The sequence below is a fragment of the Rhynchophorus ferrugineus genome, unplaced genomic scaffold (assembly GCF_030347505.1).
Source record: "Rhynchophorus ferrugineus isolate W39M unplaced genomic scaffold, kcgeb_rfMv2 rfM3, whole genome shotgun sequence".
Taxonomy (NCBI): Eukaryota; Metazoa; Arthropoda; class Insecta; order Coleoptera; family Curculionidae; genus Rhynchophorus; species Rhynchophorus ferrugineus.
Window position 1 is genome coordinate 21186660 of NW_027472582.1, and position 21235 is coordinate 21207894.

At 30.5% G+C, this 21235-nt stretch overlaps 1 long non-coding RNA gene across 1 annotated transcript in view; it reads left to right on the forward strand.

Moving 5' to 3' along the window:
* Positions 1 to 3370: 3370 nt before the first annotated feature.
* LOC143193602 (uncharacterized) overlaps positions 3371 to 21235 on the forward strand; it is a 75516-nt gene continuing 57651 nt past the window's right edge. Inside the window, exon 1 of the long non-coding RNA XR_013005066.1 lies at positions 3371 to 3499. This is a non-coding gene — a long non-coding RNA (uncharacterized LOC143193602). The remainder of the gene's footprint in view (positions 3500 to 21235) is intronic.

A 21235-nucleotide genomic window follows, 5' to 3' on the forward strand; every position in this document is an offset into this window, starting at 1 on the left:
CACATTTGCGTTAGATACTTTGCAATTTAATTATGTGCTATATACAGCTATTGAACGATTTATAATAACGTATCAAACAGGGAACGCCCTGGAGGCGCAAACGGCCATCACAATCTCAAAAACCTTTCAATGGGAAGTTATCCAACCTGGACAACGCGAAGCTTGTTAACGTCCAGCTGCGGCCCGACAATAAAAACCTGTTCTAATTCCGACGCGGACTGACCAGTGTCCAGTTTTCAGTCTCTGCCCTTCACACTAGCCCCGTATTACCCCTATATGAATGTGTCACCTCACAATAGTTCGTTAAAATTACCACGAGGAAACACACATTCTAAATTTATTTTATAATGAGGAACAAGAGAGAATATCCAGTGGTTTATATTACACCTGAAATGTTTGATATATACCCTAAATAATAAAATAGGTAGATTGACAAAAATTAGCAACACATCAAATACCGTTTTGGATTTGAATCAGTGACCAATAAGAGTTTCTTTAGATAAATATTGTATGCAGAAAATTACTTAATGAAGTGATATTTTATATAAAGTATCTCACTCTAAACATGAATGTTTCCATGAACCAGATTGGATAGGGCGTTAAACGTTTTAGTCTACGCACTCAATATTATATACACATTTAGACATGTAAATATGAGTATTTCCTTGACAATTTTATAACATTTTTAATACTATTTAATTTGTTTTTAGAGCCACTTTTTTATCCAATAATTTTTACATGGACTGAATCGATGGCTATATTCTGGCCTGAATGTGGTCTTCAAACATATTATACTCATGTTTGATGTAGGAAATCATAAGAGATTCCCTGAATTTTATCATTGCTTACTTTTAACAACCAATTCTGTGCTAAGGCAGAATCCTTTGGAAAATAACTAATTTTATTTGACTTCACATCCTGGAAAATCACATTTTGATTATGCTTTTATATTTAAACAAATAATATTTATCTTAAATGCAATACAAACAATGTCATAACAACAAATTTGTAACAAACAATAAACTGTATTAATAATTTTTTAGATCTTTTTTATCCACTAAATTTTACATGGACTGAATCGCTATATTCTGGTCTGACCGTGGTCTTCAAATATAGTATTTCAAATGAATAACTGAGACCTTAAAAACCCAATCAGAAGACTTTACTCTATTTGTTATGACAAGAATGGCTATATCTGGTTGGATTTTACAATTTTACATATAGACAAGCACATACGACTATAAACAGAAATAAAAATATCCGTTGCCTTAAAGGATTTGAACTCCTGACTACTTCTACAATTAGTACTGCAGAAGGATTTTCTAAATTAAGAGAAAATTAAACTACTTAAGCTATAGAAAGAGTAACACTTTACACTATAGAAGATCGAGAGGTTCAATCTTTTGATTTCCTATGTGTTGGCCAATTTCTGTATTGTTTCCACGTTACTGTGATTTGGTAACCTTAGGTCATCGTGCAGTTCTTTTGTTTGTTGCGTAGTGGTAAATATTGGTAACTAATCATAACATTATGATTTGGCAGCGGTGGATTGCTAAATGGTTTGCTACTTTAGTGCAACCCTATAGTTCCAAATTGGTTTTATGATTGACTACTAAATCAATCTGCATGGTTCTAAGTTGAGAGTATCACTTGCTACATTATATGCACTTGCTTGATTTTCAGTCTGATCTGCTCTATTTTTTGTGTAACATTATGTATAGTTTAGAAAAAATAATTATATTAATTTAGTAAAAAAAATTTTATTTAGTAACAAAATTTGAACGATTAAATCTCTTCAACTATTCTTAATTTCTCGTTTTTTTAAGCATATCTTGAGTTTTGACAGATATTTATTCATATTTGGGTATTGTGTTAATCTTGTAAGAACTAATTTTTATTTTTTTAGATTCATAACAACATATTTACCACATATAATAAAGCAAAATTGATAATAATGATAACAATAATGTAAGAAAAAATAAGCAATATTTTTTTTAATGGGCGTGATTAATTATTAATTAATATTTAATTTTTTCATTAAAAAATGCTCTACACAAGTCTTAAATTGCAAAATATGTAAAACAGCCAATGCACTTTATCAAAATGTATGGCGTTAGCACGTCGGCAATGTTGGGTTATCAATTTTGATTTTTGGTCTACAATGTTTGAGTTACAACACTTGGTTTAGTTTAGTTTTGCACACATTTGACAACAGGGTCGAGCAGAAAAAGAATTCACACAAACTCTCAACAAAAAGAGAATTTTATAGATTGATTCGGTTATGAATTTATGACCTGAATTCTCTTTTTTTTTAAAGGGCTTATTAGACAAATAATACTTCTAGCTACGTTTACATAAACTTTTCAATTTATAGGATACGACGTAGTTACCTAATAGCCTATTTTAACAAAATGTGTGCCGAAATTATTAATATTGTTATTTATTTAAATTTGCACATAGACCAGAGAGTTACCAAAAAAGCTTTACACATAATAAAATATTATATTGAAATATGGATATGGAATAAAGCAAAAAATAAAATTAATAATAGTAAATTACATATGTTAATATATAGTTTAGTCACGAAGTAAATGTATCTATATATTTACTATTCTACCATTTTTTCTAGATGGAGATTCCCATTGTGTTTCAACAGATTTTCTACAGAATATTCAAATTTGCAATACACTCTGTCATATACAAAATTAAAGAATTCAACTTAAGAGGTTTTAAACTTTTGAGTTTAGTTTGATCATAGTATGGTTTATTAGAGCTGACTATTTCAGCACAAACCATCTATTATATGTTCCATATTCCAAGCTCACAGTTCTATTTTAAACTTTGATTCATTGCTTTCAAACCAAACTTAACTCTACAATATATATTTAACCAAAATGTTCACATATATATAGAATAATATATACGTAGATAGAAAGGCTGCACTAATATTCACACTATCTAAAAAATCGTAATTAGAAACTAACTTTAACAAAATAGAAATACAAGTTGTCAGTTATTTTTTACTCACCTAACGCATATATATAGCACACTAATAATGTAGCTATAGACATTCTATACTGTACAATTTACATATCACCTCATCCTCCAGAAAAGTCGGACTGGTCAGTGACAGTAACAAACCTGTTTTTTTCCAACCCCTCATACAACGTCCATCCGAATATCGTGAGAACTCCAAGAAAGGGTCACTACGTTGAAAAACCTGCCCTCATTGAAATCGGACCGGCCGTGGTCAAGAAACAATTGCAACCCCGGACAATCGGCTACTTCGGCGATCGTCCATCTAAACCAACTCGTTTTTCTAGTTTTCGTTGCAATATGGTAATTTCGGCCAGTTGAAAAATTCATCTTTAGTCCGGCTTTGAATTTTATAACGAGAACATCGGCAGCAAAGTTCCGAATTTTGATGGGTTTATTAAAATGTGATTTGTTACTTAGACTTTGTTAAATTTTCGACATTACATTACATGATAAACCATAGGTGAGTATATGATATTAGATTGGTGCTTTTGCTTCTTGCCTTTCTTGTGATGCTTTCGTGCTACTATTTTGAAAAATTTACAATATTATAACGTAACAAAATTGCAAAACATAAATAAAGTCTTTTAAACTCTAAAGTAACTTTAATAAAATGTATTTCAGCAAATTAAATTTTAACGAAATAAAAATATTACGTTATATTATATTCTCTATTTTTAAAAATGGATTGTAATTTAAATTAATTTTAAGAAAATTAATATTATCTACGAAAATAAACAAATATCAATCCACTCTACCTCTTGAGAACTTCTGTTCAGTTGTTTTCAATTAAAAAGTTATTGATCAATGGTATACACAAACTAAACATTTAACATTTTTCAATATAGTCTCCTTCGCATTCTACAGACTTTTTCCATCGATTTGGAAGTTCGAATATTCCTTCTTCACATAAAGTTTGATGGCTAGTTGTCAGCCAATTGCGCATATTCTCCTTTACTTCTTCATTGCTTTCAAATACTTTACCACCAAATGATTCTTTCAAGGGCGCAAACAAAAAATAATCACAAGGTGATAAGTCAGGGCCATAATGACGATGCTCGAGGATTCCCCAGCGCATTTATTCCCATTTATTCCTTGTTTAAACTACTGTGAGTGGCTTGGCGTTGTCATGGGGCATACCCCATCGTTTGCTTCGATGCGCGATTTGAGATGAGATTTTTTCAATCCTTAACCGGCGGTCACCTTCAATAATCTCTCGAGTAGAATGAATGTTGTTATTTGTGAGACTTATTAGTGGGCGTCGATCATGGCTTTCATATTCGATACGATCTCGCCCATCTCTGAAATATCTGACCCACATATACACTCGATTTTGAGAGAGTATAACATTCCCAAACGGTGCCTTCAAACGAGTGACGAAAATTTCCCCAGATCGGATTTACATGCTAAGCTAAATATTAAAATTACCGTTTATATTTGATTCCTCCTCGTATAAACTTTCTTTGAGATATAATTATAATACCAGATTATAACGTAATAAGTTTTTGTGTCCTATTCAATATAAAATTATAGAAAAAAATATTTTTAGCAAAAAAAATTGAACCGACTTCAAAAAATAAATAAGGAATTCACTAAATATTAAAAAATAATCAAACTTAGATTTTTAACACACAAAAGAAACATTTTAAAGTAAAATATGTATTAATTATCGTTAACTTTGAAGTCGGTACCGAGCCCAAACAATACAAAAATAACAATATAATATAGTGACATTACAAAAATTAAAGTACTAACAAAACAAATCTAAATTAATATAACTGTTTGATTTCGGCACCGACTTCAAAGTCAAGATTTTTTATTACATATTTTAAAATAAAATGTTTTTTGTGTGTGTTAAACATATAAGTTTGATTGTTTATTAATTTTTAGTGAATTTCTTATTTATTTTTTGAAGTCGGTTCAATTTTTTTTGCTAAAAATATTTTATTTTTCTCTTTTTAGTGTTAGATATTTACTCAATAAATTATGTAGATATTTTATTTAATCTTACAATGGGTAGGCCAAGTAAAGGTGCAGTCCGTATGAAAAATAGGAAAAATACGAGTAAAAAAACACTGATTGAAAATAAGGAACGCTTCAAGCTCTGGGGTCCTCGATATAGCCTAGGTGATTTGACAAATATTCTAACTAAACTAGAACAGCAAAAAATTGTTCTCCGTTCCGGGAATTGAACCAACGACCTCCGTTTGGAAGCTAAACACGGTAACTATTACACAAAAGAAGCAGTAGTACAATATAACAATATTTCTATGAGGTCTTATATGCTACAGTTAGTGCCTAAAAAGCAAAAATAACATTACATCCAAATATGTGATTATTTTAGATAAAAAACATGTGATAAGTTTGACCGTGCCTTTTAAATTTGAGCGTTTCCCTCGATCCCCCCCTTCGCTATAACAGATCCTGATTTGCTTATGAATGGGACCAACTCGAAAAAGTACCTTTTATAACAAAAAAAAAATTTGAAAATCGGCACACAAAATGACGGAGAAATCGGCGAACAAACATTTAAAAAAATATACAGCCGTATATAGAACCTCCTCCTTTATCGAAATGGGTTAATAAATAAACCATTTGCGTGTAACTAATAGTCTCAGTGTCCTCTTATATATATATATATATATATATATATATATATATATATATATATATATATATATGTATATGTATATATGTATATATATGTATGTATATGTATGTATGTATATGTATATATATATATATGTATATATATATGTATATATATATATATATATATATATATATATATATATATATATATATATATATATTGTGTCAAACTTTCGTCCATCTGTAAACATTTTTAAAATATTAACTATTTTTCTTTATATAGTACATTATAGGACTGATAATTAACTATGTGTCCTCTTATGACAGTAATATATACACAATATATATATATATATATATATATATATATATATATATGTATATATATATATATATATATATATATATATATATATATATATTGTGTCAAACTTTCGTCCATCTGTAAACATTTTTGAAATATTAACTATTTTTCTTTATATAGTACATTATAGGACTGATAATTAACTAGATATTTGTAGATATTTTACGTATTATTTAACATATATTTTATTTTCATTTTTTAATGAAACAAATGAATGGCGGAGAAACAGCTGCCTCGATTTTCCCGGGGAAATCTCAACGTCATTGACAGAAAATCGTATAATAATGAATGTCTTTTCCATGGCTGAACCCTCGCACAATTTGGCGGTTAATATTAAATTAAAATTAATTTCTAATGTGATTAGGCTGCAAGGGGTTACACGAAAATTTAATCAATTTGCGTTAGATCCTTATAGGAAATCGCTGGTTCTTGGTTAAATGTTATTAAAATTTCCTGGCGCTAAGACGGAACGCTTAAGATTTCGGTCTCCGTTACCCGGTGGCCCAAGCGAGGGTCATCTAAATTATTTAACGCTCTACGCTGATGCTGGACCATTTAATTTACGAACGGTTTATTTAGAAATTATTTATGAATTTTACAGTTTTTTCCTCCAAAAAAAATCTAATTTTATATTAACGTTATTTGAATTAATTAATATTATTTATGGCAAAGTTTCTCTGCAGTGTTGATTAAAACAAACAGCCCAAATTCAGCCTCATTAAAATAGTTTCGTTAATCATAATTAGTTAGTTTAAATACCGCTCTAGGATTATATGCTTATTAAAAATTGCAAAAGTTCAACAGGAATTATTGTAAATTGAAAAATCTAGCTAATTAAGTAATAATGAATGGTTGTTCTATATTTTAACAGTCTATGTCAATTTAGTTTGTGAAATTCAGATTAATGGTGAAAAAACAAATATAGTTTGGTTGCGGTTCCGAGAGAATTTTTGAATAATAAATACTTACCGTGATTTTATTGACTTTATATTATAGCTTAAAATTTTCCATCATATTAATATAAATAACAAACACCATATTGAATATATTGATCCATATTGATCAATCCGTAACCCACGCTTAGGGTTAATATTTACTTCTCAGGCAATACGTTGCTTTTGATGTCGGATGGGTTCGAATATTTTTCACCAATACTCACCGATTGAGGACCGGCCTCACCCTCTTTGGCCTCGAATAATATTAATCTTCTGGTTTTTGTATCGCACTCATTCAAAATGTAAATTTCTTCACAGAAATCTCGGAGGAATTCATTAAGAAATGTTTTTTTTTTCGGTAGAGACGAAAAGTAAGAACTATCGCTATCCTCGTCTCTATGTTCTTTTTTGTCTTCTGATACAATCTCGAAGAGAAACATATAAAATTTCAATTAAGCACCACATTTGAAAGACGTGAAGGTGTAATGTCAGAAAGATTGGGAAAGTACCCTCCACTATATTAAAATAGCCGCAACTCCTATATCATAGCCAATTCGTTTATAATTTCAGCAGTACATTCCACTTTTATCTCTATTATTACTTATTGTGAATTGAGTTAAATACAATTTTTTAATTATTATATTTAATGGTTCAACTGCCTAGCGGTCAAGAAGAATTTTTTATGATTATGTTATATACATGAGATACAGAAAATCATATTCATTAAATGACCTCCTGTGTAAAATATTATATTAATTAGTTAGTCCTATTCTAAATCTTATTCCAAAGTCTGTATATGTCCTATAATCAGATCGGATGGTGTTTTTGTTTAATTGTTTAACTCTACGCACCATCATCATTTAGCTGATTAGCGAGCCCTTTAGGGTGCTTTAACGTTTTTTAAAGTATTTAGCAAACATTTTGAATTACACTCGTTATGAGCGGGCATGATAAACGAAGTTTATCATATCGCTCAAATCTAGTAGTAACCAACAGTTGGAACAATACCTTGTTATCTAATGATAAATTGGTCTGGTGCCCAATAAGCCATTTGATTAGTATAAATCCAAGTTGTTTTCCTTTAGCAAGTGCTTCTTCCATGTTAAGCATCGTTCTAGATGCATTCCATGATATTTTGACATCCTCAAAGTGAAAGTTACATGAGCAGATTTTGTTTCCTTTACAACAATATGCCATGTTCTCAGTCACATTATTTTATTAAGGTGTGTTTGGAGGTTTTTGATGCTGTTATCGGACCTGAGATGCTAAGATTGTTGCAGTCTGTAAATCAGCTGTGTATAGGAGATACAGTATTGGACCAGATCTCTTCCTTGCAGAACTCTTAAATATGTTAGATGTAATTCAGTGCTCCCAAAAGCAAATAGTAAAAAGCAAAATTGCTTTACTCTAAAGCAAATTCATTGTCTTGTTTTATAGTAAAATGTCTATTTGTGAGGTAAGATTTTACTAACTAAAAGGAGGATAGGAGTTTCTTTATAGACTGTAATTTTTTATGTGGCAGGTCCATTTGAAATGATGAATTTTGGAAGCTGGGAATTTTCTTTTCTTTACCTAGAAACAGCATAAAACAATTATTTTGCCGTTAAGATATAAACTTGCTCTACGATTTTAGTATTCATCATATGAAATTGAGTCTGCTAAAGGTGGTGATGGTTGCAAAACCATTAATCCAACTCTCGTTTATATGAAGGTTATGCATCTTTTGTGGTCATATCAATTATCTAATAATACATGCGATGAGAAATTATCTTTATCCAATGCAATTTATGTGGTCCAATAGAAAAACAGAACAAAAGATATACTGAAGCAGCTCCGAGGAGATTCCCTACCACAGCCACCGTACTCACCAGATATAAATCTTGCTGATTAACACTTGTTCAAATTGATTGATAAATGATTGTATCGCTGTCAAGAATTCTTTCAACATGATATCGCCATGTTGCCAGAAAAATTAGAAAATTGTAGAATAATATTTTGGTTCATATATATTTTATCAATTTTTCGCAAAAATGTATTTATAAGTGAAAAAGTTATTAGAATATACCATATGCAACCACCTAATAAACTAGATAGGATGAATATACACTTTCATTCCAAGCAACTAAACGCTTTTTGATTACATAATTATAGCTTCTGAACAAAATGTCACAAATTTTACCACCTTCTTGGACCCGAGTCTGCATCTTAAAGACAACAGTTACCACCCGCAGCCCACTTGATAATAAGCGGTTCTTGGAGGAAGATGTTCCCAATTAACAAAACTCTAAAGCAAACACCTCGAAACGGAACTTTTTGTGTACTTTTCGACGAAGTTATCCCGGCTTAACGTCTACCAGGCTATCCAACCTAAGAGAAACAAACTTCCCCAAAATAAACAGTAATTTCCTTACCAAATTACCAACCTTATTTGCGGAAAGCAACGTTTTCGTTGCCTGGAATACATAAAATTACTATGTGTTCTCTTGCCTTGAAAGTACAGAATTACTTTTCTTATAACCATTGGCGTCGAGACCAAACACAACGAAACCGTCTTAATTAAATTAGTCTTAATCAGTAAGGAATTCATTAAATTTATCGGACACTGCCAATAGGACCGGGAATTCTCACTTATTATGCTGTGAATTCATTTTGAAGGAATTTTATTAAATTTATGAATTTATTATCTGGCGTCAACCCACTTTGCCGGGCACAGGATAAAAAATCAAGGTGTGAAATATGAAAAAAATTCTCAATTCCAAACAATAATAAATATAAAATAAATAATAACATAAAGGTTGTTTTGAATAGTCTGTCCAAAGAAGTTTTGTACATACGTCATCTAAATTGTGCCGCCAAAACGTCGCAATGTTGTCGTATCAACTCGTTGTATAAACTTCAATATGGCTTTGACTTACACCAAAATATTAATCTAAAGTCGCGTTTTTATGTAGTTTTTATGTATATTCCTGGAGGCCTAATCCACCTAATTAACAATTGAATAGCCAAGTAATATGTTTTAATTTCTTTAGAGAGCACATTTAGCTTTTACGTTTACTTCTTGTGTCCTTCAATACAGTGTTACAAGGGTAAAGGCATTTTGATATCGCTGTATTTTGCCTTAGTTTGTTCTGTTAATACCTGTATACTCTACAGTAACATTTCCTACAGTTATCATATATTAATTTTATACTCACCTTTACTTGTTTCCACTCTCATCGCCCTCTCTTAGAAATTGGCAGCATTGAATCATATCATATTCGGAAAGTTTCATTCAAATAAATAACTAAGCTGTTAATTACAATCTATCTAACATTTGTTCACAACTCTATATTTTAGGGACCATGTCCATACTAATATTCAGTGCAATTGCAACACGCTAAAACATATTTTTAATGAAAATCGCAGTAAATTAATATTAAACAGTAAAAATGTTTCCTCTCTCACAAATTTTACTGGCATGAAGTGGCCTCCGATATCTCGGTCCTGTTCAAAGTAACTAATTAGAAACGCAATATGTTCTGTGTGGCTTCAGAATTTTCGATCAGACTAATAATAAGCACCGATTTGAAAATTATCAAAACAAGCAACGCATTAAAATAACGATCGTCGATTTGTAACCTCTTATCACTATTATTTTGAAGAATTTTGCATACCTTTAATAACCGGACGACTTTGGAAACCTAGTTTGGTTACACGTTCGAACTTATGAGACGGTATTGTGTCTCTTTTTAACTAGAATAAAATGAGGAAAGGAAAATATTGTATGATTCTTAAACGAATTTACAAATTGCGACAGGCAATACATTAAACATCTTGAAGACGTATGTATAAAACTCTTTTGGATATTTCCATTACCTATGTCAAGCGATAATTTAGAAAACTCTTTAACTCTTAAATTATGCTGAAGGTGGACTAGCATAAGTCTGAAGAATTTGTCTCAAATCACCAGACTTTGGTATTTTATCATTCTCTTCTTTATCTCAAATATATGCTATGTTCAGTGTAAAAATTAAATATTACAAATAAAAATTGAGTTAATGTGTATTTTTAGATTATTTATTAGTTTGATTGATTGTTAGTCAGTCTGCTTGGTATTCCACTTATAAGTACATAGATATTATGAATGTTCATATTACTTATGATTCAGATTCATTATTACTTATGACAGAGCATCGTAAGGTTACATTATCGCAGTATCGTCAATTACTATTGGTTTTAGCTCCCAATTAGCTTCCAATTCAATCTTCAGATTATTTTGGTGTTCATCATCAACTCTACTAAAATAAGTTCATTTAATGAATTAGTTTATGAGCTTCAACGGCATTCTATAATTTTCAGCACCATATTTCATTATATTAGGCAGTGAAACTATTAAACAGGACTTTTTTAGAGCTTAGGAAGTAAATATTTCTAATACTTTAACAAAATATTTAACAAAAAGTATAGCTTAATATTTATGGGGCATTGATAGAACTACTTACAGAACTACTCGTTGCAATGCAATATAAAATGAAACATCCTCTAAAAATTATGGGTGTATTCTGATTGGATTTTTTTATATTAAAAAGGCATTTATTGAGAAAAACTGTTACAATAAAATATATATTAATCAAAATATTTTCCATTTTTTTCTGCGACTTTTTTCCGATTTTTGATGTTGGTTTGGAAGCTATCTAAATGATTTGAATAGTTGATAATCAGAATCTGTCATATCCTTAGGATACATTTTATTAAGTCTTCAAGAAATCCCATTGACATGTTCACTCTTTGATGCTTTATTATAATATAATGAATTATGTCAGACATTTTTGACTATGGTAAACTTATTCGATGATCTAAATCATGTCGTTCAAATAATCTTGTACGGTTTGCTTTGAATTCAGCTGTTCAATTACCTATGGTTAGTGACGAATGCGCGGAGAATTATTATAGTCGCATTATTTTTCTGGGCTTGCTTAAAATAATTATTTGCCAAAAACTAAAATATTTCATTTAATGCCATAGAGTTGCGATATTATATATATTATAATAAAAAAATTTCATCAATTTTAATACTAAATTTTATCTTTATTAATATATATTTTAATATTTATCTTATATTTCCTCATGGAGGAAGTAGTTTATTTACAAATGGTACAAAAGAAAATAATCAAGTCATGTTTCAAAGCTTCTCATTTCTTGATCTGATTTTATGAATTATAAGCAAATCGTGGTTATATCTAGGAGACCCTCGTTATTCGGAACGCTCGTATGGATAATGGACAATAAAGTGTAATAAAGATTGAAGATATTAGTCTAAACGAGATTTGGTTCTTTAAATATTACATTTACATGTAGATGCCGACATCAAGTTTATATCTAGTAGTCGTCTTCAGAATGTTGATTAATTAAAATTTTGCCAGCGTACGCTCCTGATTTCGTCTTTCATTTATTCCGAGATTACGAATATGAGAAATAGACGAAACGTTAAGGCTACATGGTTCCATCTCACTTCTTCTCGCATCAGGACCGGAAAGTAGCGGAGTTTCCTTTTCTCAAGTAGAACGACAATTTTCTAGGAGTTATAAATGAGGGTCTTAAGACTCCTATCACCTTCGCGGAAGACATTATCAGAGATCACTTAGACTGATGATAATGAACTAGAACTAGATTACCAAATTCATAATCATAATTTTAAATAATCATTCTCAACATTGCAAATATCTAACCAAAATTAACCAATTGAATTTAATATAAACTATAAATATACCCTAAAAAGTAAATTATCATGGTATTTAATTCATTCACGTCTTAGCTTACTTCATTAAAAGACGAATTTCATAAATTATAATTATTAGGCTTGATAATAGTTTAAAGTTTTTATTGTCAATCTTATTAATATCATTTCATACACGTGTTGGTATTGGTGTTGTTATTTTTACGACCAGGCTTATAAAAATAATCAACAAAATCACTAGTTTCTTATCATTTATCCTTAACTTTCAAAAAAAGAGCGTGTTTTATAGTCATAAAGGTTTACAGCTAACTGCTGATTTCTTAGAATTGACAGTTTTAGTGATTGGGCTGAAATTGAACTACTGGAGAAACCAAAACCTGAAGAGATCTCTACACCCCCGTTCTACAATAAAGCAGGAAAAACAGCTTATTGTAATGTTACTGAAGCACAATCGACGTTTTACTAGGCCTATAATGCTACTTGAATTAAACTTCAGAAAATCATGTTTGAACAACTCTAAAGAAATCTACTGATCTAAGAGAATAAGAATCAAAAAACCAAAACTAACTTGTACTCATAACAAAATAGGTTAAAAACATAAAAACTAGATGGAAAATCAAAAACTTGTACTGTGCAGATCTTAGAACATAGCGTGGTGGTGTAAAATAATAAGCTCTTCCTAATTTTTAAAATTCGTGTAAAATTGAATAAAAAAGAACAACTGAACTTACATCAGAAGAATGCGATTCCTTCTGGAACGAATGTAATTGACCGAAGTTGTGTTTTGCAACAAAACAATGATCCGTTTGAACATTCGTCAAAATTACGTCATGTGCTAAAGGAACATCAAAGCGAAGAAATGTTGAATATAATGAAATAAAAAGCCCCTTTGCCTACTGAATTAGTATAAAATGAGCTTGGTAGAAAAGTGAAGATTCAATACACATGAAGCTCAGCACAGTTAAGAATAATTACAAAATAAATCGAGGACTCTAGGCTCTGAATACTTAAGAAAGTTAATAAAAAGAACGAGTAAACTTTGCGTATAATCAATCTTGGGAATAAGGGTGACCAAGTCCAAAACATGCCAACTTGGTGGAGCAGTGGTAAATGCGACAGAACGGTCCTCCTATTGTTGCTATAGCCGCGGGTTTGAATCCTGCAGGGGCACGGTCGTAAATTTTTTTTTGTGACTGTTAGTATGTTTTGTTGAAAAATTTATGAATTCTTTTCATTCATAATGATTATACTTAACTAAATACATAAATATATATTCTGAGGTTTCATCAAAATTTGAGTGTAATAAATCATAATTTAACTTTTTGTAATTACATTACTATTCTGACTAAAAAATTATCTATTAAACTGCCTCGAAATAAATAATAATATAGAATAAATTTTATTAAGTGGTAGTGGGTACTAATTAGGCTAGTGGTATTAATCATTGCTATGGTGAACACATATTGGACTAGACTCTGATACTGGTTAAAACTGGTATAAAATATTTAACAAAAGATATAAGTTTCCTCGACAGTTTGCAGAATTTTTTTCTGATATAAATTTCGATGATTTCAATGGCCTAAATACTATTCGAACCATTGACGATTTGATTCATCTAATTAAAAAATAACACTTTATTGCAGCTGTAGGAAAATAGCTCAAGTACTATGGTATTGTAAAATTACAGTGGCTATTTTGAAACCTGAATTTAAGTAAAATAGAGAACATTTTCCAATAAACAATTACAAACAAAATCTCATTTATTTTAGTTATTATACTTTTTATATTAAGAATTACTTAAAACGTTAAAAAAGTGTTACACTATATTAGATAAAATTAAACACCGAAATTCAGAGGGTAAATATTTAATAATTTCTGCAACAATCCCCGTAGAATTTTAATAACTTTTGATTTATAGATTAGAGGGCGAGGGCCCTTAAGGAAACTCGTTTCGGCTTGGAAATTATAAAGGTTTCTACTGAAAATTCAAACTTATTCTCGGGGATTTACGGGGAGAATCGTCGCTTTCGCCCGGGCCAATGGAAATCTGAGGATTTTAATTGCATCTTACGTTGCTTTTGTTTCCTCCCTTTGAGTTATCACCGGAGAAGGGTTTGTTTTTGGAGCGGTGGAGTGGGCATTATAAAGGAATTAAGCGTGCAGGCGCAGACTGGAGTTTGTTCGGGATTTTACATCATTTTTATATTTGAAACTATGGTTATGGCCGAATTTAATTCTTGTTTGGGATTGAAAAAAGCTATAAGGATACTGAAAATTAAAATTAGAGTACGTTAGCCTAGTGCATATACTAATTAATCTCGTACATTTACCAAAAACAAAAGCTATAGTTAAGCATGTATACTGTCATAATTTAAATCGTAATATCCTAATACGGTGGTACATCTGTCAATAACATAGATTTCGATTATTAGCCATTTTCTATGATTATTATTATTATATTTCTAGTTTTGTGTAATTTTCTTTAGAAGCTCATATTAATATTGACTGAAATTAAAGAAGTTATCGAGAACTGAAAGAAGATAGATGAAATGAGAAACTGAAAATTCTGACAAGTTATATCCTGAAAAATCGCTATAAATTGATGTAAATAGAAAAAAATGTGACCATGTCAATTTTCACTATACGAACGTCCAGTCGTATGTTAAGATTCTCCCTTTTACCAATAATTTATTAATGTTGGTTCCTAACCACGGTCCTCGGCATTAAGCTTATCAACTGGCCAGTGACCAACTTGATGATCCTCCCAGAAGACCTCCGATCTTACCCATCCTGGTTACTTTCGTGACTGGGATTATTTTCCTTGTCAGATTTTGCACTCATGAAATGTTACACAATTATAAATATACATTTAAAACCATGCTCGTATTTATCTGACATTACTGCTATTACTACCTGCTATATCGTATATACATTTTTATCCATATATAAAGTTTTGCTCTTTGAGATCGCCAGAAGGCGCAACAGGTGGAAAAATTTAGTGCAAAATCAAAGAAAAAGATTTTAATATAAATTGTTTAAATGCGATTTGACAATCGCCCATGATTGACAAAATAATATTTCGTTATATTACAAGGAACTGTCTAATCCGACGTTATAATGTTTAATAAATATGAACAAAATTTCTCTAATAATAATACTCCTTACTCTTTCAGCAAAACTTTATTGTGCAAAACATTACTAGACATTAATGAAATATTTTCCATTTCTACAATAGTATTTAATAAAAAATATATGTAAAATTTTCACCCATCAAAAGAAACAACACTTAATTTTATTGTTTTATTGCAATGTCGTGTTGGGGATTCTCTAAACAATTAAGAAAATAATTAATTTGCTGACATAATGAAATTGGGTGTTATATCGAAGACTACCTGATATAAGTATTACTTTTAACCAAACCAAAGCAAACCTCTCAAGTAACTTTCTTTAAAAAATATGTGTAGTTACTTCTAATTATTGTTGGAGATTCTAATGTGAACCGAAAATGTTCTGCTGAAACCAGTATTAAAATAAAGAATCTCTTTATAAATATATGTTATGTATTTCAGTTCACTCCTGTACTTCGAGCATAACCAAAGACTTGATATATAAATTACAATTAGGAATCTCATCTAGATTTAGCAATGCTCTTCCACATATGGATCTATAATCATCTGGCCTTAAGTACATAGAACAAACCATAAACAAAAGGAGCAGATAAGAGATTTCTTGTGTTTAGTTTACCTTCCTTTTATAAACCATTTCTGGTCTACCCAGGATCCGTTAGAAAATAATAAACTATATTTTAAGCTCCACATACCTGTAACACAATATTTTTATTTCATTCTTACCACAAATGCTATAAAAAGTACTTTATAAAATCAGTCAATTCCGTTAAGAACATTATCTATTGCCACAATTTATTTAAATAAAGATTTAATATTAGCACCATACATACTGAACTAAGTTGATAATCTCATGATAAGAAACAAAAATTTTAAATGCAACAATTTCGTTTCATTAGCAATTACAATCCTTCAGCATGTCATTCAAATAATACCAGATAACGGAATATTATATAAGAATGCGAAGTACTACAATACAATTATTCTCTGAATTATTTTAATATTACAGAAAAATTCGTGAAGATTACCTCACGGTACAATGTTAGACTTTATCATAATATTTTATTTATTCTAAAGCTTATAGAGCTATATCACTGCTGCCAGTAACATCTGGTTTTTGAAAAAGTCCTGTGGAAAAGAATAAAACCTAAAGAAATAAACATTCAACAATTGATCAGGTCCACAGAATAATAGATGTTATTGGAAAAGCCTACGAAAGTAAAAAAATATGCTCAGGTATATGCTTAGATGTAGTACAAGCCTTCGATAAGGTTTGCCATGAGGGCCTTATTCATAAACTACAGAAAATGTTACTAAAACAACACACCGGACTATTATAATCGTACATTACAACCAGAATGTTTAGAGTCAAACAAGAAGAAGCTTACTCTACAATAAAAGAAGCTAAAGCAGGTGTACCACAAGGAAAGGTATTAGAACCAATACTTTATCTACTCTACACTTGTGATATACCACAAATGGAGAATATTACGATGACTATATTTGCTGATGATATTGCGATTATAGCTGTCGGAGACAATAGTGAAGAAGCCTCACGAAAAATATAACAAGCAAGTTATAATATAAATAATTGGACACAAGCTTGGAAAATAAAAATTAAGGAAAGTAAATATGTGCATGTGCAGTTCACCTATAAACAGACCGTACAAGCACAAATAACATTAAATGGTACTATCATTCCATATAGCAACAACGCTAAATATCTCAGGATGAATCTTGATGTAAAACTGTGCCGGAAGGAACATATAAAAAAGAAAAGAAAAGAACTAGAATCGAACTATAGCAAAATGTATTGGCTAATTGGAGGAAAATCACAATTATCAGTACATAATAAATTGCTATTATATAAGCAAATACTGAAACCTATATGGACATACGGAGTTCAATTATGGGGATGTTCTGCATTCAAATTTCATCCTGCATTCTGCTTTCAAATAAAATACAAATTTTTTAGAACAAAGTCTTGAGAGATATTGTGGACGCACCCAAATACTATATGACTGATTACCTACATCGAGACCTTCAGATACCCACAGTCAGTCAAGAAATTAAGAGAATTGCAAGGGGGCATGAGGAAAGACACCATTCTCATGAGAATATTGAAGTATTGCAGCTTTTTGACACCACCGAAACAGGACATACACTCAAAAGAATCAAACCATCTGATCTTACAAATACAGCAGTGTCATGTATAAACATTATTTCACCAGACTGAGATAGGGCCGATGGGTCCTCCTAGTTATATACTTAGATTTAAGTTATTATAAAGACAAATTGTAGATTAGCCGGAAACGACTATTAATAATTTGTAGATTAGCCGGAAACGACTATTAATAATGTAATAATTAAATAATAATAAAATATATTTTTATTTATAATTTATTATTTACGTAGTGTTAGTCTACGACAATACTTTCAAAATACATAAATAAATATATGTTAGTATTTTAAACGAAACAAGTGTCGTACAGTAATTGTCGGAAGCTGGGTACCGTCTTGGAACGATGCCACCGAAAAAGGCCTCCTCCCGAAAGGCCGGAACTAAGACGAATTGAATTCAATTAGCCGAACAAGAAAGTTTCCGCGAACAAAGCAATTGAATACAGCGCGCGGATAGTCCCCGAACGCATCAAAGTCGCTCTGAAGTCTTAAATTTAATTTCGAGACACATTCGATGCTGGAAACAAGAGACTGTCGAGACCGGGGCTCGGCCTCCCTTGATTTAATTAAACAATTTGTAAAAGCGTGCCTCGAATATATTGACGATTGGAAACGCGACTGAGAAACAACAGAAGAAAGGCCAACCGAACCGATGCTGATTGGTCTACTATCGACTACAAGCAATGGCGCCATTATACTTCGTGTTTTAACAATGATATCTTTCTATCGAGGCTCTCTCTCTCTCTCTCTTTGTTATCCAATTATTTATTTATTGCAGTGCATGTTTCCTTTATATTGTAATTAAGATATATATCCTAATAGAATATTTTGCTAAAAAATATTTGTCCTGTCTTAGAACGATCATCAGTATTACCAAAGAATATCAGAATCTCCTATAACATCAAATTTATTAAAACTTAATAAACTAATTTAATAAATTTAATAATAATGTAAAAAAGATAATAAGTTCAATTATCTTTAAAAATGTTTGTATTCGTGCAGATCGCAAGAAGGCTCTCTACTAAACTAACCGATGGCTTGAATAGAAAATTAATTAAATTTTTTTACAAAAAAATTAAACCGACTTCAAAAAATAAATAAGGAATTCACTAAATTATAAAAAATAATCAAACTTAGATTTTTAACACAAAAAAACGTTTTTAAATGAAGTATCTACCTAATAATCGTTGTAAGTACTAAATAAAAATCAGTCTAAAGTCGGTACCGTTCCCAAATAGTTAAATTATATTATATTTGTTTTCTTTATTTTTAATTTGGTGACTTGGATTCGGTGCAGACTTCAAACTGATTTTTATTTATTTATTACAACGATTAGTTTACTTATTATATTTTATTTTAAAGCTTTTTTTTGTGTTAAAAGTCTCAGTTTGATTATTTTATTACATTTTAGTGATTTCCTCTTTTTTTTTAAGTCAGTTCAATTTTTTTGTAAAAAATTATTTATTTTTCTCTTTTAGTGTTAGATATTTACTCAAAAAATTACGCAGTTATTTTATCAAATGTTGCAATGGGTAGGCCAAGTAAAGGTGCAGCCCGTATGAGGAAAAATAGGAATAAAGAAACAATGGTTGAAATTAAGGAGATCTTTAGGTCCCCGGCCCGCTACCTAGTCTAGGTGATTTGACAATTTTTCTAACTAAGCAACAAAAGGTTATTGTCCCCTCTGGGGATCAAACCCGCGACCTCCGTTAGGGGCTAAACCATTACACCATAGTAGCAGTAGTGTACAATATTTCTATGACGTTATATATGCAATAATTTATGCTAATAATGCAAACTGAATGGCTTCTACATTGAACGACTTCCGATTTTCCATCAACTCATTAGTAATATTATACACAAATATCTTATTATTATAGATAAAGAATATGTGAAAACATTGCACGTGCCGTTGAAATTTAAGCATTTCCCTAGATTTCACCCCCCCTCCCCCATATCTCCTCAACAGATCCTGCTTTGGTTAAAATTGGACAATCTCGGAAGTGCACTCTTTCGAATAAAAAAAGAAAATTTTGAAAATCAGCCCACAATTGACGGACCTATCGGCGAAAATACATTAAAAAAAAAAAAAATATATATATATATATATATATATATATATATATATATATATATATATATATATATATATATATATATATATAGCTGAACATAGAACCTCCTCCTTTTTCGAAGTCGGTTTAAAAGGCAATTTTATTTACTTTGGTGTATTTCCCATTGCATGTCTGGAAATAGTCGATGCATCACGTGTTAAAACCTCTTAATGTTCTCTAGGAGCTTAGTTAAGTTTTCAATCAATAAGTATAGCATTTCCTATAACTCTTGAGACTTTTTTGTTATTATTGACCTCAAAGTCATCGCTTTTAAACCGCGAGCAGCACCAAATATTCCATAATTTTCATCTGTGTGCACTTAGTTACTTAACAATTTCAAATGAAATAAAATCCTGCTGAATTCACCTAATTTCAGTAAGACTTTTACCTTAGTATAGCATAAACATCAGATTATCAGAAAAGCCATTGTCATAAACGTAACACAGTTATACTAAGAAACTCTACCTAAATTAGCTTTTTGTTTAATGTTACCTTTTATTCAAGAATAAGCCAATATCAAAACATTATAACTAACATTTCTTGTTATTTCAGGCAAACTTCTGATTTAGTGCACCGAGTACTTTTAATACAAATGCCAAAATGTATTATTTCTAATATCATATGTAGCCACTAACTCATATTTAAATTAAGTCAGCTGATGATATAGCAGTTCATTCAAAGCGTTCATTTCATCTTTGAAAATGTTTAAAATTTACAAGTCAGATAAAATTTTTTTTAAATATTTTACTGACCATCGTGTTAAATATCCAAGATTTCTACGTAAATGCTGTATCTAAAAGCTAACCATGATGCTGAATGCATTTACTATATTTTCATTTGCACTTTTGACAACTACATATTCATACATACTTTATAAAATCAACATATTAAATATTTCAGTAACAATGTAAAGAGCAAGCACCTATTTGCGGCTCTTAATGATTATTTCATAAGTTTAGTTCTATTCTGGCGCTATTTCGAATTTGTTACTAAATAAACATATTCAAAATAGCCGTAATGTATTCTAAAAGTTGAGCGGGTCCCAGGTCGCGTCTTAAATTCTCAATTTGAATTTTGAAATTCCCCCAAAGTCTCAATTTACTGTAGTAAAACATTACGGTTGCCGCTACGAATACAAAACGACGTTAAATAACATTTCTGGTGGGGCGGAG